The sequence below is a fragment of the Ranitomeya imitator genome, chromosome 8 (genome assembly GCF_032444005.1).
Source record: "Ranitomeya imitator isolate aRanImi1 chromosome 8, aRanImi1.pri, whole genome shotgun sequence".
NCBI lineage: Eukaryota > Metazoa > Chordata > Amphibia > Anura > Dendrobatidae > Ranitomeya > Ranitomeya imitator.
The window spans coordinates 200,527,199-200,552,935 of record NC_091289.1 but is presented as its reverse complement, the minus strand read 5'-3'; the positions used below and the strand labels follow the sequence as shown (position 1 = coordinate 200,552,935).

Genomic DNA, 25,737 nt, shown 5'->3' with positions numbered 1-25,737 from the left:
ACTACGTCGCTGTGCAATATACTACGTGGCTGGGCAATATACTACGTGGCTGGGCAATATACTATGTGGACATGCATATTCTAGAATACTCGATGCGTTAGAATCGGGCCACCATCTAGTGTGTGTATAAATGTCCACAAGAGGGCAGCAGATGAAAACATGCGGAGCGCTGTGACGCCCGAGACCCCTGCAGAATATCGCTTATATATCATTACACCTCTATAGACCCCTGCAGACTATCGCTTATATATCATTACACCTCTATAGACCCCTGCAGACTATCACTTATATATCATTACACCTCTATAGACCCCAGCAGACTATCACTTATAGCGCCTCATGTTCCACAGCGCTTCAGATATTGTCATTTCAGCAGTATAAAGTCTACTCATGGTGCATTCACCCAAGTTGGATCAGTGTCCTCTTCTGTGATGGCCTCGGCCCCAGTATACATCGCTCCCAGTATACATCGCTCCCAGTATACATCACTCCCAGTATATATCGCTCCCAGTATACATCACTCCCAGTATACATCGCTCCCAGTATACATCACTCCCAGTATATATAGCTCCCAGTATACATCACTCCCAGTATATATCACTCCCAGTATACATCGGCCCCAGTATATATTGGCCCCAGTAGATATCACTCCCAGTATACATCGGCCCCAGTATACATCGCTCCCAGTATACATCGGCCCCAGTATACATCGCTCCCAGTATACATCGCTCCCAGTATACATCGCTCCCAGTATATATCGCTCCCAGTATATATCGCTCCCAGTATATATCCCTCCCAGTATACATCGCTCCCAGTATATATTGGCCCCAGTAGATATCACTCCCAGTATATATCGCTCCCAGTATACATCACTCCCAGTATATATCGCTCCCAGTATATATCGCTCCCAGTATACATCGGCCCCAGTATACATCGCTCCCAGTATACATCGCTCCCAGTATACATCGCTCCCAGTATACATCGCTCCCAGTATATATCGCTCCCAGTATATATCGCTCCCAGTATACATCGGCCCCAGTATACATCGCTCCCAGTATATATCCCTCCCAGTATATATCGCTCCCAGTATATATCGCTCCCAGTATACATCGCTCCCAGTATATATCGCTCCCAGTATACATCACTCCCAGTATATATCAGGCCCCAGTATACATCGCTCCCAGTATACATCGGCCCCAGTATACATCGCTCCCAGTATATATTGGCCCCAGTATATATCACTCCCAGTATACATCGCTCCCAGTATACATCGCTCCCAGTATATATCGGCCCCAGTATATATCGGCCCCAGTATATATCCCTCCCAGTATACATCGCTCCCAGTATACATCGCTCCCAGTATACATCGCTCCCAGTATACATCGCTCCATGTATACATCGCGGCCAGTATACATCGCTCCCAGTATACATCGCTCCCAGTATACATCGCTCCCAGTATACATCGCTCCCAGTATACATCGGCCCCAGTATACATCGGTCCCAGTATACATCGCTCCCAGTATAAATCGCTCCCAGTATAAATCGCTCCCAGTATACATCGCTCCCAGTATACATCGCTCCCAGTATACATCGCTCCCAGTATACATCGCTCCCAGTATACATCGCTCCCAGTATACGTCGCTCCCAGTATACGTCGCTCCCAGTATACATCGCTCCCAGTATACATCGGCCCCAGTATACATCGCTCCCAGTATACATCGCTCCCAGTATATATCGCTCCCAGTATACATCGCTCCCAGTATACATCGCTCCCAGTATACATCGCTCCCAGTATACGTCGCTCCCAGTATACATCGCTCCCAGTATACATCGGCCCCAGTATACATCGCTCCCAGTATACATCGCTCCCAGTATACATCGCTCCCAGTATACATCGCTCCCAGTATACATCGCTCCCAGTATACATCGCTCCCAGTATACATCGCTCCCAGTATACATCGCTCCCAGTATACATCGCTCCCAGTATATGTCGCTCCCAGTATACATCGCTCCCAGTATACATCGCTCCCAGTATATATCGGACCCAGTATATATCGCTCCCAGTATATATTTCTTGCCTTTTTTTAATTGAAGACCCAGTAATAGAGTGAAGACTGTGATCACATTGCAGACGGTAGAGCTGGATCCCTGCGGATCCGTCAGTCACGTGTCTTGATGTCTGACTTTATCATTCTTTCCGTTTTGCTTTCGGGACAATGTTCACCTTGTGATAGAGAATCCACTGCTGGGATTTCTACAGAGCAAACCTGATCCCGAGCCCCCCGAGCCCCCCACACATAAAGGTCAGAACATCGCACAATCCCGGGGTCTCTGTCACTGCAGCGACCCTCGTTCACATTGGCGTTCCGCCAATGTGCGTCGCTGTTGCGCCGGCGACGCAGCGGCGACGCAGCGGCGACGCGCCCCTATGTTTAACATAGGGGACGCGTGCGTTTTTTGTGTGGCGTTTTTCGACACTTGCGTCGTTTCCGACGCTAGCGTCGGACGCAAGAAAATGCAACAAGTTGTATTTTCTGTGCGTCCGATTTTGGTCAAAAAACGACGCACGCGTCGCAAAACGCGCGCGTTTTTGCGCGCGTCTGCGCGCGTTTTTCCGTGCGTTGCGTCGCCGACGCAGGGCGGCGCAACGCTAGTGTGAACGTAGCCTTATACCGCTGCTCTGGGGGGAGAAGAAGGAATCTGCGCTCTGGACAATGAGGACACGTGTGACGCCCCGCCTCCTGCTGTGATTTGCATATCCCCCAGGATGCACCTGACCCGTCCTCAGAATTGTAACATTTCTTTCTTTAGTTTCGTTAGTTTTTGTAGTAAAGTTCAGTAACAGATCAGATACATTGTGTCCGGGGGCCGGAGCACGTGACCCCACAGTCCATCCCGGGGCCGTCCTCTCCGCGGGGGGGATGAGCGCAGCGCAGGCCCCGGGTGACGCCGGCCTCTCTCATCTCTATACTCTGGTTTCTCTTCAGATCGAATAAATCTTTCGCCTTTTACTAAAGATTTCCGTGGAGAGGAACAATTACGAGTTTCAAGTAATTTTTTGATGCCCGGCGCTCGCTGGGCTCCTCCTCTGGTGAATAACAGGTTAATGAGGCGTCATCTGATGTCAGTGATTATTGGGCTTTGGTTCTTCCATGATCCCCGCATTGTGTGACCATCCAGTCCTCCAGAGTGGTCACATCCAGCAGAGCGGGAGGTCACAGGCCCCTCGGCCCCTCTGGGTTTGTTGACCCTTCGACCATTTGGAGCCTTGATGACAGGAGAAGTTGTGGTCGCGGTGTTTCTGAGTGAGGCTACATTCACATTTGCGTTGTGCGGGGCTGCGTTGGCGACGCTACGCCCAACGCAAACAAAAACGCATGCAAAACGCAGTGATGCATACGTTCATTTTTATAGCGCAAAAAAATGCAACAAGCAGCGTCCTCTGCGCCCTGACGCTTGCGCCCAAAAAACTCCAGGTTCTTGAGGGCCCCCCCTTTCACACATACCACGATTCATAATCGCATATAAACACAGCCATGTAGTGCACAACACAGCCCACGTAGTATATAGCACAGCCACATAGCATATAACAACCCACATAGTATATAGCACAGCCACATAGTATATAAAACAGCCTGATAGTATACACCACTGCCCACACAGTAGTATACAGCACAGTCCATACAGTAGTATACAGCACTGCTCACATAGTAGTATACAGTGCAACCCACGTAGTATATAACACACAGTATATAACACAGCCCACGTAGTATATAACACAGCCCACGTAGTATATAGCAGTCCACGTAGTATATAACAACCCACGTAGTATATAACACAGCCCACGTAGTATATAACACAGCCCACGTAGTATATAGCAGTCCACGTAGCATATAGCAGCCCATGTGGTATATAGCAGCCCATGTAGTAAACAGCAGCCCACGTAGTAAATAGCAGCCCACGTAGTATATAACACAACCCACGCAGTATATAAGAGCCCATACCTTGTCCTCCCATCCAGGCTCTGCATCCCCCCGCAATCCTTTGCTCCAGGTGGCAGGTGCTGCACGCTTCCTGTTTGGCGATGCGCGGCACATTCTCCGGGCACTGGACGGTCGGAAGTCACTCTGCGTATCCATGGCGACTCATTGTGTCCTAGAGCTCCGTGCTCCCTCCTCTCTCCTAGCGTGCACCTCGGGCCGCAGATGCCTGCCTCAGGGGCCGCATGCGGGCAGCCTGCCCCTAACGCCGGCCCTGAATGGGCCCCCCTGTCTTGCCAGGGCCCCGACACTTGCCCGGGTACGCCGGGTGCTGATGCCGGCCCTGGTACACGATCAGGGTCGGTCAGATCTTAGATCCTAGAGGGACTGCGATGTACGGAGATCTTCCATGGAGCGACCGTTGTGTATCGAAAATAATAAAAAAAATTGCACAAATTTATAATGGAAACTCTACAGCTACTGTGGCAGAGCACACTGCTACATCACCACATTCACATTCTGCTACTTTCACACTAGCGTCGTACGACGTACGTCGCAATGCGTCGTTTTGCAGAAAAAACGCATCCTGCAAAGTTGTTTGCAGGATGCGTTTTTTTTCTCCATAGCCTTGTATTAGCGATGCATTGCCACACATCGCAACCATCGTGCGACGGTTGCGTCGTGTTGTGGCGGACCATCAGCACCAAAAAACATTGCTTGTAACGTTTTTTGGTGCGTTGTGTCCGCCATTTCCGACCGCGCATGTGCGGCCGGAACTGCGCCCCCTCCTCCCCGCTACTCACAATGGGGCAGCGGATGCGTTATAATAATGCATCCACTGCCCCCATTGTGCTGCGTTGACACAGGATGCGTCGTTACGTCGGCCCGACGCACTGCAACGGGCCGACGCCAGTGTGAAAGTAGCCTAAGTCTTATGCCTCGTAGGGTCTCGACTAGACTTCGATCACTATGTCTTTTCAGAGAAAACCTACACAAGCAAGGGGGAGAGATACAAATGCCCTACAGATGATGTGTTAGATGGGGTGTGGATCTGGGACCCCTGTTTTGCATAGCTTCAGTCACTGAGCCACCTTGCTGCCCATTCATGGGGGTGCACTGCACAGGTGAGCCCATACGCTGCCCCGCACCCCAACCCAATCTACATGTTCACACCAGACATCCCAGCTTGGTCTGACAACAAATTGCATCAGCCGCGATGGGGGGCACATTATGGGGGGGGGGGGATATCACAGGCTGAAGCTTTATTGAAGGGCAACATACATTGTGAGAAGAGGGGGAGGAAAAGGTGTCTAATCCTTCCGCCATCATCCGGACCATTCAACATAGTATAGTGGGGTGCGGTGGTGTGGGGTGGGGGTTTGGAATACACCGCACACTCTGCCACTTATATATGCAGAATTAAATTTTTATTCACAAAACCTCAAATGGGAGCAAAACAGAATATGTAGAAAGCGACCGCAAATTATATGACGTTTCGTCCCTCCCGAGTCTTACTCATAAAGTCGCTAAAAGACAAAACAGAAATAAATAACAATACAGAAAATATATAACATACATGTGGATTAATATTTCAAAAAGAAAGCAAAACAAATAGACTAGATCCACATATTGATACCAATATACTTTGTAGCAATCATAGAACATAATAGGCACCAACTGTTCACCAAAGTGTTTGAGAGAAATAAAGATTGTGGAGCTGAGTGCATAGAATATACCAAGCACCAACTGCCTAGTAAGTCAAGGAGCAAAAACAATAGTGAATAAAAATAAAGCAAGATGCCAAGGAGCCTTCCTGGAGTATAGTCAGTAAGGAGAAGGATATAGGAGACTGGACGAGAAATCGGAGTTACCTTAGTATTATGCTAAAGTGCAGATCGAGGGAAACCCAAGATAAGTAGGAAAATGGAATGAAACAAGTGAATGTAATAGAAAAACAAGGACCCCAATGTGGGTGTGAATGCACACAAAAATACCATAGAGGTCATAGAATGTGTTAAATAGGACAATGTCCAACTGAATTGGTGAATTGTAATGAGTCAGAGGCATAAATTAGCATTAGAAAAGGGGGCTATGCATTCTTAAGATAACAATGTAGGGATACACTCCCTGACAGAAGTTATGTCACTATCCATGTTATGTAAATAAAAGCTTATAACCTGACGTTAAATTCATCCATTGGTTGTATAAATTATTCTTTTGAAAGCTGAAAACCTCCAAAATGTGGTTTAGGTTAAGAAAATAAATTGGCATCAATGCAGAAATATTGATCAGTTAATGGACACAGAATGGTCAGATTTTGGCACATTTTCTTTTGCCTTTTTGATTTGTGTTGGGTATTGTAGGTGGGTTTGTTTGCCTTGTTTTTAATAATAAAATAATTTTAGACTGAGGTTTTTTCATACGATTTTGAGGATTTATACCTCGTGTTTATTGGATCTTGAGTTAGATTGATTTTGAGAGTTCATCCTCCAGAGCACCCAACAGGAGCTGTGTAAAATGGTAATCCCAAAAGACCTTGGGCAGTACCGGGTCTTGCACAGATTTCTGGTGAACATAAATGACCAAACCGGCAATCCACCATGTATCGCCATCCATGACATGTCCTTGTTCCCGTTGGTCAGCCGTCCCAAGAACGTGTTAGCCAACATGGAGTCCTGGGATATTCTGTTTTGTTAGTCATTGGAGCTGATGAGTGTGTGGATGGTCTTTGGCTTCCAAGAAACCGGCTTGAGACCCTCCAGCTGGTGTTCCCCCTCAAAGCGGACGTATTCGTAGAACCAGAGTGTCTTCCTATTGCAGGGGTAGGAGCGGTCCCACTTGTCCCAGTCAAGTTTCCTCCAAATAAGAAGCAGGAAGAAGTGAGACATTGATCTGCCTGCAGAAGCTTTCTTAACTCACGGAGTTCAGCGGCCACAGTCATGAATGAAGGAAGTCCGCAGGAGGATGGGTATGTCCGGGATGCCCTTCCCACCCTTATGAGGTTTCTAGTACATGGCGGTTCACTGTACTCTGTCTATTGTGGAACCCCAGACGAAGTGAAAACTGACTTGGTAATGACCCTACACTTGGTGACATGATGGAGCCGGTCCTGAGCTTTGTAGCTCGATACACAGGACCAGCGCTTTGTCCTCACAAGTGAGACGTCTGAGGCTTCACAGTCCAAACCTTTACTTTGGCCAAGCATTCTTCCCGTGACTTGAGGGCCGCTCTTTCTTTCGCAAACCACACTCTAAGAACCTTAATGAAATCTGGCTAGATGTTAAAGGGGAAGGAGGCAGAGGAGGCCAGTTGCCAGCAGGGCGGGGGAGTTGGAGTCCATTTTTGTGGAGTCGGTATAAAATGGAGCAACTCCTAATATATATAACACATTGGGTGCAGTAGTTCAGTGCAGGATCTGCTGTAAATGTTTCCATAATAAGTTCTGTTGTCTCCTATAAATGTCTGTTCTGTTCCTGATCCGAGGATCTCGGCTTTTAGTGGAGATGAATCTGTGCTGCACTTTCTGCACATGCTCAGTAGTGACCAGTGGAGTCGGTGGTTTGGCTTCCTGACTCCAGAGCCCTGGTTGCCAGTCTCCGAAGAGCATGACTTCCTTCTTCCTGCAGCTGATTTTGGCTTCTGCAGCTTGTCTGAAGGTCCGGCACATCTGGACGAGGTTATCGACTGAGCTTCGATCGGCGCAGAAAATGACTTGACCTCATGTCGTTCCGATGTGGTGATCGCTCTGTTCTGTCCGGACGGCGTCTGCGATCAGATCTCTATCATTGTACACAGAGGTCGAGCAGATCACAGCTCCTGGAGGTTATGCAGTGTAGTGCCGCCATCATACATTATCAAGCTGGGAGTATTAGGCTACTTTCACACTTGCGTCGGTACGGGCCCGTCGCTATGCGTCGGGCCGACGTACCGACGCACGTTGTGAAATAATGAACAACGGGGGCAGCGAATGCAGTTTTTCAATGCATCCGCTGCCCCATTGTAATGTCCGGGGAGGAGGGGGGCGGTGTTTTGTCCGCGCATGCGCGGTCAAAAATGGCGGACGCGACGCAGAAAAAATGTTACATGTAATTTTTTTTGTGCCGACGGTCCGCCAAAACACGACGCATCCGTCGCATGACGGATGCGACGTGTGGCCATACGTCGCAATGCGTCGCTAATGCACGTCTATGGAGAAAAACGCATCCTGCGGGCAACTTTGCAGGATGCGTTTTTCCCCCAAATGACGCATTGTGACGTACAGCAAACAACGCAAGTGTGAAAGTAGCCTTAGTCCCATCGTGTGGTTGCAACGATTTGGACCCGGCATGGATCACTCCGCAGATACGCCCATTGCATAGAGATTGTGGGACGTGTTGTAGGGTCTGCCACGCAGGTCATTCATACACGTCTACAAGATGTCAATACTGCTGAAGGTGCCCACTTCTATAGAAAACGCCTTTGTGCGGGGTCTTTGCTCCTGTCGCTCGGTTCTCTGTTCCCTGTGCTGGGGCTGCATTATGGATTTCATTATCACCGAATAGTGCAAGAGGATTCCGAAGAATCTATCCGAACAATTATCTGTGTGATCTGCTCTTCCCATCCCCCGCCGGCTTCATGCTGGGTCTTTACTGTGCTAAATACTGACAACATCTGAAATATCCTTGAATGAGCCCTATACTGGAGGAATGAGCCCTATACTGGAGGAATGAGCCCTATACTGGAGGAATGAGCTCTATACTGGAGGAATGAGCCCTATACTGGAGGAATGAGCCCTATACTGGAGGAATGAGCCCTATACTGGAGGAATGAGCTCTATACTGGAGGAATGAGCCCTATACTGGAGGAATGAGCCCTATACTGGAGGAATGAGCTCTATACTGGAGGAATGAGCCCTATACTGGAGGAATGAGCCCTATACTGGAGGAATGAGCCCTATACTGGAGGAATGAGCTCTATACTGGAGGAATGAGCCCTATACTGGAGGAATGAGCCCTATACTGGAGGAATGAGCCCTATACTGGAGGAATGAGCCCTATACTGGAGGAATGAGCCCTATACTGGAGGAATGAGCTCTATACTGGAGGAATGAGCCCTATACTGGAGGAATGAGCCCTATACTGGAGGAATGAGCCCTATACTGGAGGAATGAGCCCTATACTGGAGGAATGAGCCCTATACTGGAGGAATGAGCCCTATACTGGAGGAATGAGCTCTATACTGGAGGAATGAGCCCTATACTGGAGGAATGAGCCCTATACTGGAGGAATGAGCCCTATACTGGAGGAATGAGCCCTATACTGGAGGAATGAGCCCTATACTGGAGGAATGAGCTCTATACTGGAGGAATGAGCCCTATACTGGAGGAATGAGCCCTATACTGGAGGAATGAGCCCTATACTGGAGGAATGAGCTCTATACTGGAGGAATGAGCCCTATACTGGAGGAATGAGCCCTATACTGGAGGAATGAGCCCTATACTGGAGGAATGAGCCCTATACTGGAGGAATGAGCCCTATACTGGAGGAATGAGCCCTATACTGGAGGAATGAGGCCTTATCTCTATAGAAACCTTGTGACCGCCTCCTGCTGTGATTTGCATATCCCCCAGGATGCACCTCACCCTTCCTCAGAATTGTAACATTTCTTTCTTTATTTCCGTTAGTTTTTGTAGTAAAGTTCAGTAACAGATCAGATACATTGTGTCCGGGGGCCGGAGAACGTGACCCCACAGTCCATCCCGGGGCCGTCCTCTCCGCGGGGGGGATGAGCGCAGCGCAGGCCCCGGGTGACGCCGGCCGCTCTCCTCTCTATACTCTGGTTTCTCTTCAGATCGAATAAATCTTTCGCCTTTTACTAAAGATTTCCGTGGAGAGGAACAATTATGAGTTTCATATAATTTTTTGATGCCCAGTGCTCGCTGGGCTCCTGCTCTGGTGAATAACAGGTTAATCTGGGTGTTTTATTATGCGGGTGATGTATGGTGCACACAGTAATGTGTCATCTGTCACCGATGCACCATCAGCATCCAGATATTAGCGGATGTCTGTGTGAAACGTCTCAAACTGCCGCTTGCGCTTTTTCTGCAGGGTTAGGCTGGTTTCACATTGGCGTTTTTTGGGGTGCGTTTTTGCGGTAAAAAACGCAAAAAAAGCATGGTGAAAAAACGCGTGTAAACGCTGCGTTTTTTTGACGCATGCGTTTTTGCATGTGGTGAAAAAAACGCTGCATTTTGACGCGTTTACATGCGTTTTTACATGTGTTTGCGTTTTTTAAACGCATGCTGAGAAATGTGTGACAGCTGCCAATCATCAAAATAAAGTAAAAAACCCACTATAAACAGAAATAGTTAGGGTTAGGGGTAGGGTCAGGGGTAGGGATCATAACCCTAACCCTAAAGGGATCCTACCCCTAACCCTAAGGGATCCTAACCCTACCCCTAACCCTAACCCTAAGGGATCCTAACCCTAACCCTAAGGGATCCTAACCCTACCCCTAACCCTAACCCTAAGGGATCCTAACCCTACCCCTAACCCTAACCATAAAGGGATTAGGGTTCGGGTTAGGGTTAGGATCCCTTAGGGTTAGGGGTAGGGTTAGGGGTAGGGTTAGGGGTAGGGTTAGGATCCCTTAGGGTTAGGGGTAGGGTTAGGATCCCTTAGGGTTAGAGGTAGGGGTAGGGTTAGGTTCCCTTTATTACCTTTATGTTTGGGGGTGGCATATCAGTGTATTTTCTGTTTTTTTAATAAAAAAACGCATGCGTTTTTTACCGCAAAAAACGCATGCACCAAAAAACGCTTCTAAAAATACAAGTAGCATTTCAGAAAATGAACGCATGCAGTAAAAAAACGCATGCGTCACAAAACGCGACCAAACGCGTACACAAAAAAACGCATGCGTTTTCAATGTTAAATATAGGGGAAAAAAAGCATGCGTTTTCAATGTTAAATATAGGGGAAAAAACGCTGCAGACAAAAACGCAAGTGTGAAACCACCCTTACAGAGACGTGTCTTCACTGTCCTCATCCATTCCACCCCATGCTTTGGGTCAGCAGTATATAGACTAAGGCCCTGATTCATCGCAGTATATAGACTAAGGCCCTGATTCATCGCAGTATATAGACTAAGGCCCTGATTCATCGCAGTATATAGACTAAGGCCCTGATTCATCGCAGTATATAGACTAAGGCCCTGATTCATCGCAGTATATAGACTAAGGCCCTGATTCATCGCAGTATATAGACTAAGGCCCTGATTCATCGCAGTATATAGACTAAGGCCCTGATTCATCGTTGCCTTTGCGTCTGTTTTTTTTCTAGTTTTGGTAACTTTCTGTTTGCACCCAATTCATTATTCTATTTGTGGCTTTTTTGAATTCCGTTTTATATTTGTTGCCTGTTGTTGTTTTTTCCGCTTTGTGAGCAGAGTTTAGCGATTTCAGCTGTTTTTTGTCTGATTCATCAATTGCATCTTTTCAAAACTCAGTAAGGCTAGGGTCGCATTGCGTTATGTGACCCCGTTTAACGGACTACGTTACACCGCAGCATAACGCGGTGTAACGTAGTCCGTTAACGCCGCCATTAATGTCTATGGCGAACACATCGCTAGCGCACACCCACATTGGGCGTGCGCTAGCGATGTGCCATCATTTGATTGACGGACCGCGAACGCTGCTTGCAGATCGGGGATCTGCGATCGGCTAACGTGATCCCTTTTGGGACATTGCGTTACCGCAGTCCATAGCGCTATGCGCTAAACGGACTGCCCTAACGCAATGTGACCCTAGCCTAAAATGTTGTGCCCCCTCCGCCGCCCCCTGGGTGGTCTTATGTCCGACTTTCAAAAAGGAAACAAGCGATAGGAACAAGGTTAATGTTTGACTTTGTACCAAATTCATGAACCGCCAGCGCCATTTTGATGAATTTGGTGCAATAATTGTGAGCGATATTACAAAGCAAAAAAAGAAAAGTGAATTAAAAGTCTCAGAGATGAATTGGGGCCAAAATGCCAGAATTGCTGTTTTCGGTGGCCGCATGTCTCCGAAAAGAACATCATCAATAAAGCATCAGTTCGACACAGAAAAGCAGCCAGAAGCATATGAAGAAAAGGACAACACCACAGCAATTGTGAAAAGACAGCTCCAAAGTTTATTCTGCCATCTGCAACGTTTCGGTCCGTGGACCTTTTTCAAGCATGCTTGAAAAAGGTCCACGGACCGAAACGTTGCAGATGGCAGAATAAACTTTGGAGCTGTCTTTTCACAATTGCTGTGGTGCTGTCCTTTTCTTCATATGCTTCTGGATTTACCTACTGGGATGGATCCCCTGGTGAGGACGTGCACTCTGCTGTCCATAGAGACATTGCCATTATAGGGTGCGGCTTTACTATTTATATTTGATACTTACAGAAAAGCAGCCGTCACCGAGCTCCGAGGATGGGAAATGAAAACAAAACCCAAAAAACAAAATCTTCATTTTGTGTTTTTATTTTCTAAGACCGATGACGTCACAAAGATCTGAATTTATAAACCACTAAATGAATAATTAACCCTTGTAGTTTTGTCTGCACTTGTACCGGCCGCAGACTCGGGTTTCGCTGCGTTCTTTTTCTCCGCGATCACTTCACCGTACAGACGAGTCGCCGCGCTCGGTGGAAGCCGACAATTCACTTGTTCTATCATTGTACAAGATCAGGGATCGGGCAGATCACGGCTCCTGGAGGTTCTGCAATGTAGGGAGATCCTCCTCATCCTCATCACCGAGCGCTGACTACTATGTAATTCCACCGTGTGACACCAGAGGCGGAGGAGGCGCCAGTCAGCTCTCCCTAATACAGCCCGGGGGGTCGCACAGGGCGACAGCTCCGGGGTCACACAGGGAGGGTACGCCTTACACTAATGAGTAAGGAAATAATGAGGCAGGTGACACCTGGCTCCTCACTACTTATGTGAGAGGAATTTTTGGATGGGTACAGGTCGCCCCATGGAGGACGAGGTCTGAAATTATTGATGGAAATGTTATTGATGGTTTATTGGTGCAGGTGAAATGCATTATGGGTAGTGAACGGCTGGTGGGCGTGGTGACATCATTGCCACCGACCACTTCTATAGTGGCGTATTGCGCCGGATGACATTGTGTTTCGTCCGTTTTTCACCGGATCCGGCAAATCTGTCGTTTCCGGTTTCTGGAAAAAACTTCCATAGCAACGTTTTTGTCTCTGGCGAAAAAGCCAGAAGCGCAAGATCTGGCGCTTGCGGCTGTTTGCTAGAATGGAAGCCTATGGGAGCCGAAAGGTGCCGGATCTGGAAAATGACGGATTCCGTTTTTTTAAACTGAGCATGCTCCAAATTTTTTTTTTTATCCAATAATCTAGATATGCTAGCCGGATCCATCGCATCAGTTTTTCACAATCTGCGCCGGATCCGGTTTTTCCAACGTTCCTCGGATTGTGGCCGATGCAAACATCCTGATGTGTGAAAGTAGCTTAGGCCCCTTTCACACATCAGTTTTTTGCATCAGGCATAATTCGTCGAATGTTGAAAAAAACGGATCCATCGCAGATTGTGAAAATCTGATGCGACGGATCCGTTTTTCTCCAGTTCTGACTAGCTGATCCGGCTAATTGGATCCTAAAAAAATCGGTGCATGCTCAGTTAAGAAAAACGGAATCCGGCGCCATAGCGTTCCATTCTATCAAACAACGGACGGCGACGGATCCATTGCTGTCAGTTTTTTCGTCAGAGACAAAAAGCTTTACAATGTCCGTTTTCTCCGGCCGCCGGATAAACAATTTTCGACAGATCTGGCGATCGACGGAAGAAACATGAGGCCATGCGTCACAATCTGTCGTTAACACAAGTCTATGAGAAAAAAACAGATCCAGCACCAAAATTCGCCGGTTTGAGACTGACGGCAAAAGACTGATGTGTGAACGGGGCCTAACACTGCCATGTGGCTGCACTGATGTGGACTACGCCGGATCCCACCACAGAGACGACCATGAAGCTGCCCATAGACTGCAGGGGATAATCGGGGATCAGCGGGAGGAGCCGCAGGCGGCAGATGTCAGGATACAGCAGTTACTCCCTTTCGCTGTGCTGCAGACTGTGCGGTTTTATAACCTCTTCCCAATGTAGGATGTAATCGTTTGTTCTACGACGGGTCCTGACGTTTGCAGCCGGCAGGTGCGGTGTCATACAGCTGGCAGCGACCAGAGCTGGCTCCAATAGCTGCTGTGCAACCATGTACATGGCGCTGACAGTGTCTGACATTTCAGTACCCGGAATTACTTCTCAGCATTTTGGCCAAGATCAAGTGTAGTATTGTTAGAATTGATGGTAGTAGGACCGGCCATCTTAGTAGAAGGGTCCATCACGCACTCTGGGTGGTGCACTGGGCAGTATGCTGGGTGGCTTATAAACTCATCCGGTGAGATACCCCGGCCCCCCAGCAACCAGATCCATGAGGCTGGGTAAGTGAAAGCCCGGAGTGAGGAGCTTGGCACATTTTCACGGCACTTCACATTCATTTGTTCTGAGCACACGCCCTTGTCCGGGCCTCCTGGCTGATGGGGAATTTTTGGAATTTCCTTCTGAGGGTCCAGTCGCTTTTACGCTGTAAACCTTCACGACTCATTTTGTCTTGACCTGTGTGTCGCCCATTTCACGTGTGTCCTTGTCACTAGGACTTTTCGGGGTGCGGTTCCTTTATGGGTTCCCTGCTGACCGGTCTGCGGGAGTGTGTGGCTATCGGGCTCCGCTCGGCCATGAATACCCCGGCTCTCCTCTCTTGGGAGGGACCTGACCAAGGCGGCTCCTAGTTCTGCTGGGGTGTCAGCCCAGAAGGATGCTGGAAGCAAGATTGGGTCTCCCTAAACTTCGGCTGGGGGAGCCCACTAGTCCCTGACCCTTGAGGGATGGGGATGGTTTATTGAGGGTCTTTCTCCTGCCGGTGGGAGTCACCATTCACCACGTCCTGGTGCACTTTTTTTGTGGCACTTAATTAAGTGCACTCAGGTATAAAGCTCAGTAATCAGGCGCCTTAAAAGAAGACTTTCTCTGTCTGTGATGGCTGTGTGCAGGGCCTCTCATCGTCCTCCCTATGAGTTGTCCTGGCAGCCGGGGTCTGATGAAGAGCAACGTCGCGGCCATCTTCCTATTCACACAGCGCCATGTTCTCTAGGTTCTGAGTCCAGTATTGTAGGATGCAGGACAAGCAGTCAGGCGGTCACAGGGTCCAGTACAGTACGGGGAGGAGAACATCAAATCACTTATTTCTTCCAGTTTATTAAATATCATTTTTGTATAACCGTGTGAGGAAAATCGATCTGTCCAAGTGTAAATATAATTATCCCATACGGCCAACGCACAGAGAAAAAATCCAAACATCAGAATTACCGGATTTCTGTCCCCACATTTCCTTACGGTAATGGAACCGCACCGTTTACATTAGTCACGGACGTTCACCTCTAATGACGAGACCCTATTATTATTACAGCCCCCGCCGGGGTCTCTCCGTGTCCTGTGACTGTAAGAACGGTCTCCAGAATGTACAGCGGCGGGAAAGGAGAAATGAAGAAGCCGCAGAGAATAAGAAAGAAAAAAACTGCCGGAAAGTTCCGAGTTCTCTGCAAAATCCTGCAGCCACATGACGCCCCGCCTCCTGCTGTGATTTGCATATCCCCCAGCATGCACCTGACCCCTCCTCAGAATTGTAACATTTCTTTCTTTATTTCCGTTAGTTTTTGTAGTAAAGTTCAGTAACAGATCAGATACATTGTGTCCGGGGGCCGGAGAACGTGACCCCACAGTCCATCCCGGGGCCGTCCTCTCCGCGGGGGGGATGAGCGCAGCGCAGGCCCCGGGTGACGCCGGCCGCTCTCCTCTCTATACTCTGGTTTCTCTTCAGATCGAATAAATCTTTCGCCTTTTACTAAAGATTTCCGTGGAGAGGAACAATTCTGAGTTTCATGTAATTTTTTGCTGCCCGGCGCTCGCTGGGCTCCTGCTCTGGTGAATAACAGGTTATTGAGGCGTCATCTGATGTCCGTGATTATTGGGGCTTTGGTTCTTCCATGATTTCATCCAGTTCTCCAGAGTGGTCACATCCAGCAGAGCGGGAGGTCACAGGCCCCTCGGGGAGGTCACAGGCCCCTCTGGGAGGTCACAGGCCCCTTGGCCCCTCTGGGTTTGTTGACCCTTCGACCATTTGAAGCCTTGATGACAGGAGAAGTTGTGGTCGCCGTGTTTCTGAGTTATGGCTGAGAATTGCCTCCTGCAGATCAGATCTGTCATTGTACACGATCAGGGTCGGTCAGATCTTAGATCCTAGAGGGACTGTGATGTACGGAGATCTTCCATGGAGCGACCGTTGTGTATCGAAAATAAAAAAAAATTTGCACAAATTTATAATGGAAACTCTACAGCTACTGTGGCAGAGCACACTGCTACATCACCACATTCACATTCTGCTACTTTCACTCTAGTGTCGTACGATGCACGTCGCAATGCGTCGTTTTGCAGAAAAAACGCATCCTGCAAAGTTGTTTGCAGGATGCGGTTTTTTTCTCCATAGCCTTGTATTAGCGATGCATTGCCACACGTCGCAACCATCGTGCAACGGTTGCGTCATGTTGTGGCGGACCGTCGGCCCCAAAAACGTTGCTTGTAACGTTTTTTGGTGCGTTGTGTCCGCCATTTCCGACCGCGCATGTGCGGCTGGAACTCCGCCCCCTCCCCCCCGCTACTCACAATGGGGCAGCGGATGCGTTGTAATAATGCATCCACTGCCCCCGTTGTGCTGCGTTGACACAGGATGCGTCGCTACATCGGCCCGACGCACTGCGACGGGCCAACACCAGTGTGAAAGTAGCCTAAGTCTTATGCCTCGTAGGGTCTCGACTAGACTTCGATCACTATGTCTTTTGTGGGAGAAAACTGCGGGATCCGGAGAAAACCTACACAAGCAAGGGGGCGAGATAGAAATGCCCTACAGATGATGTGTTAGATGGGGTGTGGATCTGGGACCCCTGTTTTGCATAACTTCGGTCACTGAGCCACCTTGCTGCCTATTCATGGGGGTGCACTGCCCAGGTGAGCCCATACGCTGCCCCGCACCCCAACCCAATCTACATGTTCACACCGGACATCCCAGCTTGGTCTGACAACAAATTGCATCAGCCGCGATGGGGGGCACATTATGGGGGGAACATTATAGGGGGGGGATGTCACAGGCTGAAGCTTTATTAAAGGGCAACACACATTGTGGGAAGAGGGGGAGGAAAAGGTGTCTAATCCTTCCGCCATCATCCGGACCATTGAACATAGTATAGTGGGGTGCGGTGGTGTGGGGTGGGGGTTTGGAATACACCGCACACTCTGCCACTTATATATGCAGAATTAAATTTTTATTCACAAAACCTCAAATGGGAGCAAAACAGAATATGTAGAAACCGACCGCAAATTATATGACGTTTCGACCCTCCCGAGTCTTACTCATAAAGTCGCTAAAAGACAAAACAGAAATAAATATAAATAACAATACAGAAAATATATACCGTACATGTGGATTAATATTTCAAATAGAAAACAAAACAAATATAATAGATTCACATATTGATCACAATATACTTTGTAGCAATCATAGAACATAATAGGCACCAACTGTTCACCAAAGTGATTGAGAGAAATAAAGATTGTGGAGCTGAGTGCATAGAATATACCAAGCACCAACTGCCTAGTAATTCAAGGAGCAAAAACAATAGTGAATAAAAATAAAGCAAGATGCCAAGGAGCCTTCCTGGAGTATAGTCAGTAAGGAGAAGGATATAGGAGACTGGACGAAAAATCGGAGTTACCTTAGTATTATGCTAAAGTGCGGATCGAGGGAAACCCAAGATAAGTAGGAAAATGGAATGAAACAAGTGAATGTAATAGAAAAACAAGGACCCCAATGTGGGTGTGAATGCACACAAAAATATCATAGAGGTCATAGAATGTGTTAGAACAATGTCCAACTGAATTGATGAATTGTAATGAGTCAGAGGCATAAATTAGTCTAATTAGCATTAAAAAAGGGGGGCTATGCATTCTTAAGATAGCAATGTGGTGATGCACTCCCTGACAGAAGTTATGTCACTATCCATGTTATGTAAATAAAAGCTTATAACCTGACGTTACATTCATCCATTGGTTGTATAAATTATTCTTTTGAAAGCTGAAACCCTCCAAAATGTGGTTTAGGTTAAGAAAATAAATTGGCATCAATGCAGAAATATTGATCAGTTAATGGACACAGAATGGTCAGATTTTGGCAAGACAAAAGTTTTGCCGCCCACAGAAAGTAATGTGATATTTAAACAAATAATTAACTTAAAATACAAATATATGTTGCATAACATTGGTGAATGAAGTTCTGGTGCTATTAGATTTCATACTTAATATTTTGTGAGACTTACATGAGCTTGAAGGACGGCATCCATGCTGTTCAACAATGATTCATACAATATATTAATGCAGTCATCAGGAATAGCACAGAATGCCGTCTTACCTGTGTCCCAGAATTAATCTAGATTCTTTGGTTTTGTCTTCCAAGCTTCCTCTTTCATCCTACCCCAAACACGCTCAATGATGTTCAGGTCTGGTGACTGGGCTGGCCAGTCCTTGAGCACCTTGGTCTTTTTTGCCTGGAGGAACTTTGTTGTAGAGATGGTGTATGAGATGGAGCACCGTCCTGCTGCAGAAATTGACCCTTTTATGATTTGGAATATAAGAGGTAGCTAATATTATTGATATTTTAGGCTATTGATTTTGCCTTCCACCTTGCCAATGTTTCGCACCCCCCCATACTGAATGTAACCCCAGACCATGATCTTTCCACCACCAAATGTAACTGTTTTCTGGGTGTATTTTGGATCCATACGGGCTCCAGTAGGTCTCCTGCAATATTTCCGGCAGCTGTGGTGTAATTCTACTGAAGATTCATCAGAGAAATCCACCTTCTGCCACTTTTCCAGCGTCCATCTGTTTAGCAGGCTGTGGGACTTTGCAAATGCCACACGGTTTTTTATTTGCCTTTTGTTTAGTGCTGGCTTCTGGGCACTGATTCAACCATGGGGGCCATTACGAGACAGAATCCTACAAACTGTTCTAGTTGATACAGGGACTTGAGGTGACCAGGCCTGTTGGAGCTCTGCTGCAGTGGAAGAGGGGCTTGCTTTGGATTTTCTAACCAACAAACGTTCCTCCTGAGCAGTTGTCTTGAGGGGTCGGCCAAACCTGGGCTTGTCAAACACATTTCCATTCTCTTTAAATCTTTTTTTAATTCTGTGTACTTGACGCTGAGACACATTAAAGGTGCCAGCCACCTCTGCAGTGGATCTGGTCTTCAGCCTCTTGATAATCCAGGCTTTGGTCGCAGGATGGATTTTTGGCATGTTGTCAGAGCTGAAGTTGCAGTTCAAGTGAAGGTCTGGGGTGCTGGATTTCTTTTTATACACACACTAATTAACCGATCAATCACTGAGCATAGTGAGGATGTAAACTAGGATTGGGTGCATTATATGACCAGGCGACAAAACTTTTCTCTTGCCAAAATCTGACCATTCTGTGTCCATTAACTGATCAATATTTCTGCATTGATGCCAATTTATTTTCTTAACCTAAACCCCATCTCATAACTTCTGTCAGGGAACGTAGATTAAGGTGATGGTAGAGGACCCCTGTTGGAGCTTCCTCCATATAAGGCCCCTTTCACACATCAGTTTTTTTCCGTCAGGCACAATCCGTCGAATGTTGAAAAAAACAGATCCATCGCAGATTGTGAAAAACTGATATGACGGATCCGTTTTTTTCAACCGATACGACTAGTTGTTCCAGCTAATTGGATCCTAACAAAATTGAAGCATGCTCAGTTAAAAAAAAAAACGAATCCGTTGCCGGGTTCCATTGTTTTTTTTCAACGGACACAAAAAACGTTACTATGTCCGTTTTCTCTGGCCGCTGGAAAACCAATTTTCTACGGATCCGGCAAAAAACAGATGAAACGTGAGAACATCCGTTGCAATTCGTCGCTAATACAAGTCTATGAGAAAAAAACAGATTCGGCGGCAACTTTTACCGGATCTGTTTTTTTTTTTCAAAACTCGCCGGATTCTGACTGATGGCAAAAAACTGATGTGTGAAAGGGCCCAAGCGGTGCATAGCAATCCCTGCTGATGTAAAGAAGGAGAGAGGTGACCTGTCATGCCGTGTGTATAAGCCGCGCTCCCTGCTAGTGGCGGCTTGTTGTGTGCAGTGCGATGATCCTAAATGACGGCGGTAACCGCTGGACCGGCAGTGCATCATCCTGCCCAGAAGTGTCTTTGTTCAGCCAGGGGAAAGCGACCGCGCATGCTCAGCGGTTTTTGGAGAAACTAGGTGATAAACAAGTAGTGAGAACATCCGATCTGTGGATCATGGCTGAGAATGAGAGGATGATCCGCTGTGCGCTGTATGAGGAATGGGACAAGAGCCGATAGGAAGATATAGGGATAATATCACATTACTGTGGATCTGACCACAGCCAGATCAGGGTCATCGCTCACACTCACCAGTATCTATAGAAATTCAACGGGTCTGATAGAAAGACTTGGTTAATGACACAAGCCAGTGGATTTCTCTATTGAGCCCTTTTGCTGAGAGAGCATCTAATGCATATATCCAAAAGCTTGGTGTGAGTGCCTCCTCTCCTGGGGCGGGACCTGATCAATTATGTGAAATTTCAATTGTGCCACAGAGTATTTAACAGTGGTGAAGTGGCCGGAAGTGGAAGCCACGTTTTACCACAACGTATTGTGGGTTTGTGGCTGGCTATACGGTCTTTTACGTGCTGAGTGGTCTCCCCCACGTAAAGGAGACCACAAGGTCTGATGACATATACGACAAAATTAGAATCACAAGTATAGCCCATTAGTGACGGGGCCACATTTTTAAAATCTGACCAGTGTCACTTTATGTGGTAATAACTCTGGAGCTTCCACAAATCCCAGTGATTTTGAGATTGTTTTTTCGTGACACATTATACTTTATTATAATGGTAAATTTAGGTCGATATGTTTTGTGTTTATTTTTAAAAAAAATAACAGAAATCTGAGAAAAATGTAAAAAATTTTTGTAATTCTCAAACTTTGAATGATTATCCCTTTAATCCAGATGGTCATACCCCAGCAAACCATTAATAAATAACATTTCCCACATGTCGGCTTTACATCAGCACCATTTGTAAAATGTTCTTTTATTTTGTTACCATTTTAGGAGGTTTAAAAATATACCAGCAATTTTTCATTTTTTTCAAGGAAACTTGCAAAATTTATTTTTTTAGGGACGTATATAGGTTTGAAGCGACTTTAGGGGTGTCATATATTGGGAATCCCCCAAAAGTTATACATTTTAAAACCAGCACCCCCTGACATATTGAAAACTACTCGCAAGTAGTTTATTAACCCTTCAGGTGATTTTCAGGAATTAAGTGACATGACAGGAATGACAATGCATTTTTACCACCTAAATGTCCGTAACTTCTGAACAGGTTACTACAGCCGTCAGGCTCTAAATCTATGTGCACACGTTGCAGATTTTGCTGCAGATCTAAGGGGTTAAACAGATTTGCACGGTGCAAACACTGATCGTGGCTGATGCAGCAAGTTGTCAGCTATAGTGGACAGCGACAGCTGCTGGATTGTCACCTGTATGGGGAGGCTAGTCTCTTGTATCTCAGGTCAGTGAAAAGATGTATTGGCTGTCATTAGGGGGGATAGTAGCCATGTATTGGGTGTGATTTCCCTGTTCTTGGATGAGTTACACCAGGGGTCCCCAACTCCAGGCCTCAAGGGCCGCCAACAGTGCAGGTTTTCAGGATTTCTTTAGTATTGCATCGGTGGTAATGTGATCATCTGCACAGGTGATGATTCCAACCCCTGTGCAATACTAAGGAAATCCTGAAAACCTGCACTGTTGGCGGCCCTCGAGGCCTGGAGTTGGGGACCCCTGAGTTACACTATCTGACTTGATGACGTTGGAGCATGCGGCGCAGTTAAGACAGGGGAAGGCACCATGGCGTCGGGTGCTGAGTAGCCTTGGTGTAGACTCCGGACGTGTACTACCAATGTCAGCCCGCACTAATTGATCTCTGATATTGGTGGGTCTCCTTGTGCTCATGAGGGCTGCTGGCTGAAATGATGGAACCTTGGGGTGCGCCTTGGCTAGAAGAGGCCAATGTTTTTTAATCACTGAATTGACCTTTGGCATAAAGGGATGATGAGTATGGACAAAGGGTATTCTTTCCTTAGGACGTGATAACGGAAGAGGAGATTGTGGGGTCAATGACCATGTTATTTCTTTATTCAGAAGTCTAGGGGGATAATGCCTGTCTTTCAATTTCTGTGCCATGGTTTCAAGTTGCATAAGACGTTTTTCAGGATCAGTGACTATCCGGGAGACAATCTTAAATTGGGAGCGTGGCAGCTGGAATAGTGCAATAGACTATTGCAGTCGGTAGGTTTGGAGAACAAATCAGTCGTGAGGTATCCATTGGCATCTTTTTGTACCATAGTGTCCAGAAAGGCAATTATTGTAGTATCATGATGAATAGTGAATTGAACTTCAGAGTAAACGCAGTTGAGGTATAAAAAGATTCCAATGAGTCTGGTGTACCTGTCCAGATAAGGAAAATGTCATCTATCTAACGATAGTAATTGATGGCATGTTGTAAAAAAAAGTCATTGGTATAGATGTGGTTGATCTAAAAAAACTTCATAAATGCATTGGTGTAGGCTGGAGCTACATTTGAGCCCATTGCGGTCCCACGCGTTTGGACATACCGTAGTAGATATCTTCATAAATAAAAACATTCTCATAGAGAACTAATTTGAGAAGGTCAAGGCAAAGGTAAATAGAATTTGTAGGCATATTAGAATTTTCCAGGAGGAATCTGGTGGCTTGAAGACCTTTCTCGTGTATTAGAGAGGTATAAAGACTGTTTACATTGAGTGTCACCAATAGGCTATGGGCGAGTACAGTTTGGAGTTGTTTAATCAATTCAAGAAAGTGTCCTGTATCAAGTAAAAAGGATCTGGTATCAGTGGTGTTAGGATCTTCTCTAGGAAGATGGAGAGGGGTGAAAGAATAGTCTGTGGAGGCCACAATTGGCCCCCCTGGGGGATTATAGAGAGGTTTATGAATTTTTGGTACCATATAAAAAAACAGGTGTGATAGGGTGAGGATTCTGAAGGAAGGTAGCCGTTTTTAGATCAATGGTCTGATTGTCAAAGTATAGATTGATGAGGTCCTGGATCTTTCTACTGATCATAGATATAGGGTCCCTTGGAATTCTTCTATATGTGTCGGGATCCAACAGTTGTCGTTTGATTACCTTACAGTATTGTTCGTGGTCCATTACCACAATGGTGTCCCCTTTAAATGCAGGTTTTATTTACTCTGTTGTTGGAATAATCCTCGTTGTCGCACTGAAATTTTAGTCTTTTTCGTTACTAAAGAAATTTTTGATGTTCTGTAATAACCTTACCCATCTTGGTTTTGAGAGTAGTTCATTCGGTAGATGAAAGAGTCGTAGTCAGTTGGGTCTCAATAGCCTGGATATTTTTCTAAATATCCGAAATCTTCCTCTGAAGATAGTATAGTGTCTGAGCAGGCTGTGAATTAGCCTATGGCAGTTTCGTCTGGACATACTCTCCCTCCATAAGATGTGCCTGTTCCTGGCAACCCAGATCGCATCCTTTAAAACAGTTCATAAGTCACTATGCCTCCTAGATAGCTCTGACAATAAGAACCCCAGGGACGAGTTCGTAAAGCACCGAGTGGTACAATAGGCTTGCTCTGGGGACAGCATATCCCAGGTCATCTTCCAGAGCACCCAACAGGAGCTGTGTAAAATGGTAATCCCAAAAGACCTTGGGCAGTACCGGGTCTTGCACAGATTTCTGGTGAACATAAATGACCAGACCGGCAATCCACCATGTATCGCCATCCATGACATGTCCTTGTTCCCGTTGGTCAGCCGTCCCAAGAACGTGTTAGCCAACATGGAGTCCTGGGATATTCTGTTTTGTTAGTCATTGGAGCTGATGAGTGTGTGGATGGTCTTTGGCTTCCAAGAAACCGGCTTGAGACCCTCCAGCTGGTGTTCCCCCTCAAAGCGGACGTATTCGTAGAACCAGAGTGTCTTCCTATTGCAGGGGTAGGAGCGGTCCCACTTTTCCCAGTCAAGTTTCCTCCAAATAAGAAGCAGGAAGAAGTGAGACATTGATCTGCCTGCAGAAGCTTTCTTAACTCACGGAGTTCAGCGGCCACAGTCATGAATGAAGGAAGTCCGCAGGAGGATGGGTATGTCCGGGATGCCCTTCCCACCCTTATGAGGCTTCTAGTACATGGCGGTTCACTGTACTCTGTCTATTTTGGAACCCCAGATGAAGTGAAAACTGACTTGGTAATGACCCTACACATGGTGACATGATGGAGCCGGTCCTGAGCTTTGTAGCTCGACACACAGGACCAGCACTTTGTCCTCACAAGTGAGACGTCTGAGGCTTCACAGTCCAAACCTTTACTTTGGCCAAGCATTGTTCCCGTGACTTGAGGGCCGCTCTTTCTTTTGCAAACCACACTCTAAGAACCTTAATGAAATCTGGCTAGATGTTAAAGGGGAAGGAGGCAGAGGAGGCCAGTTGCCAGCAGGGCGGGGGAGTTGGAGTCCATTTTCGTGGAGTCGGTATAAAATGGAGCAACTCCTAATATATATAACACACTGGGTGCAGTAGTTCAGTGCAGGATGTGCTGTAAATGTTTCCATAATAAGTTCTGTTGTGTCCTATAAATGTCTGTTCCTGATCCGAGGATCTCGGCTTTTAGTGGAGATGAATCTGTGCTGCACTTTCTGCACATGCTCAGTAGTGACCAGTGGAGTTGGTGGTTTGGCTTCCTGACTCCAGAGCCCTGGTTGCCAGTCTCCGAAGAGCATGACTTCCTTCTTCCTGCAGCTTATTTTGGCTTCTGCAGCTTGTCTGAAGGTCCCGCACATCTGGACAAAGTTATCGACTGAGCTTCGATCGGCGCAGAAAATGACTTGACCTCATGTTGTTCCGATGTGGTGATCGCTCTGTTCTGTCCGGACGGCGTCTGCGATCAGATCTCTATCATTGTACACAAAGGTCGAGCAGATCACAGCTCCTGGAGGTTATGCAGTGTAGTGCCGCCATCATACATTATCAAGCTGGGAGTATTAGTCCCATCGTGTGGTGGCAACGATTTGGACCCGGCATGGATCACTCCGCAGATACGGCCATTGCATAGAGATTGTTGGGCACATGTTGTAGGGTCTGCCACCCAGGTCATTCATACACGTCTACAAGATGCCAATACTGCTGGAGGTGCCCACTTGTATAGAAAACGCCTTTGTGCGGGGTCTTTGCTCCTGTCGCTCCGTCCTCTGTTCCCTGTGCTGGGGCTGCATTATGGATTTCATTATCACCGAATAGTGCAAGAGGATTCCGAAGAATCTATCCGAACAATTATAATTATCTGTGTGATCCGCTCCTCCCATCCCTTCATGCTGGGTCTTTACTGTGCTAAATACTGACAACATCTGAAACATCCGTGAATGAGCCCTATACTGGAGGAATGAGCTGTGTCTCTATGGAAACCTTGTGACCGCCTCCTTCTGAGATTTGCATATCCCCCAGGATGCACCTGACCCGTCCTCAGAATTGT

The 25,737-nt window shown here is 46.9% G+C and overlaps 1 protein-coding gene and 4 non-coding genes across 5 annotated transcripts in view; all 5 read left to right on the top strand.

Annotated features, from left to right (window-relative positions):
* The window catches only part of ARMH1 (armadillo like helical domain containing 1), a 155,325-nt gene that overhangs the window by 69,807 nt on the left and 59,781 nt on the right, over positions 1 to 25,737 (top strand). The window lies entirely within an intron of this gene.
* On the top strand, positions 2,968 to 3,082 carry LOC138648542 (U5 spliceosomal RNA). The gene has a single exon (XR_011315154.1). It is a non-coding gene; the product is annotated as a U5 spliceosomal RNA (small nuclear RNA).
* LOC138648534 (U5 spliceosomal RNA) lies at positions 9,790 to 9,904 on the top strand. Its single transcript, XR_011315146.1, has one exon. It is a non-coding gene; the product is annotated as a U5 spliceosomal RNA (small nuclear RNA).
* LOC138648531 (U12 minor spliceosomal RNA) lies at positions 12,861 to 12,959 on the top strand. The gene has a single exon (XR_011315144.1). It is a non-coding gene; the product is annotated as a U12 minor spliceosomal RNA (small nuclear RNA).
* On the top strand, positions 15,864 to 15,978 carry LOC138648547 (U5 spliceosomal RNA). Its single transcript, XR_011315159.1, has one exon. It is a non-coding gene; the product is annotated as a U5 spliceosomal RNA (small nuclear RNA).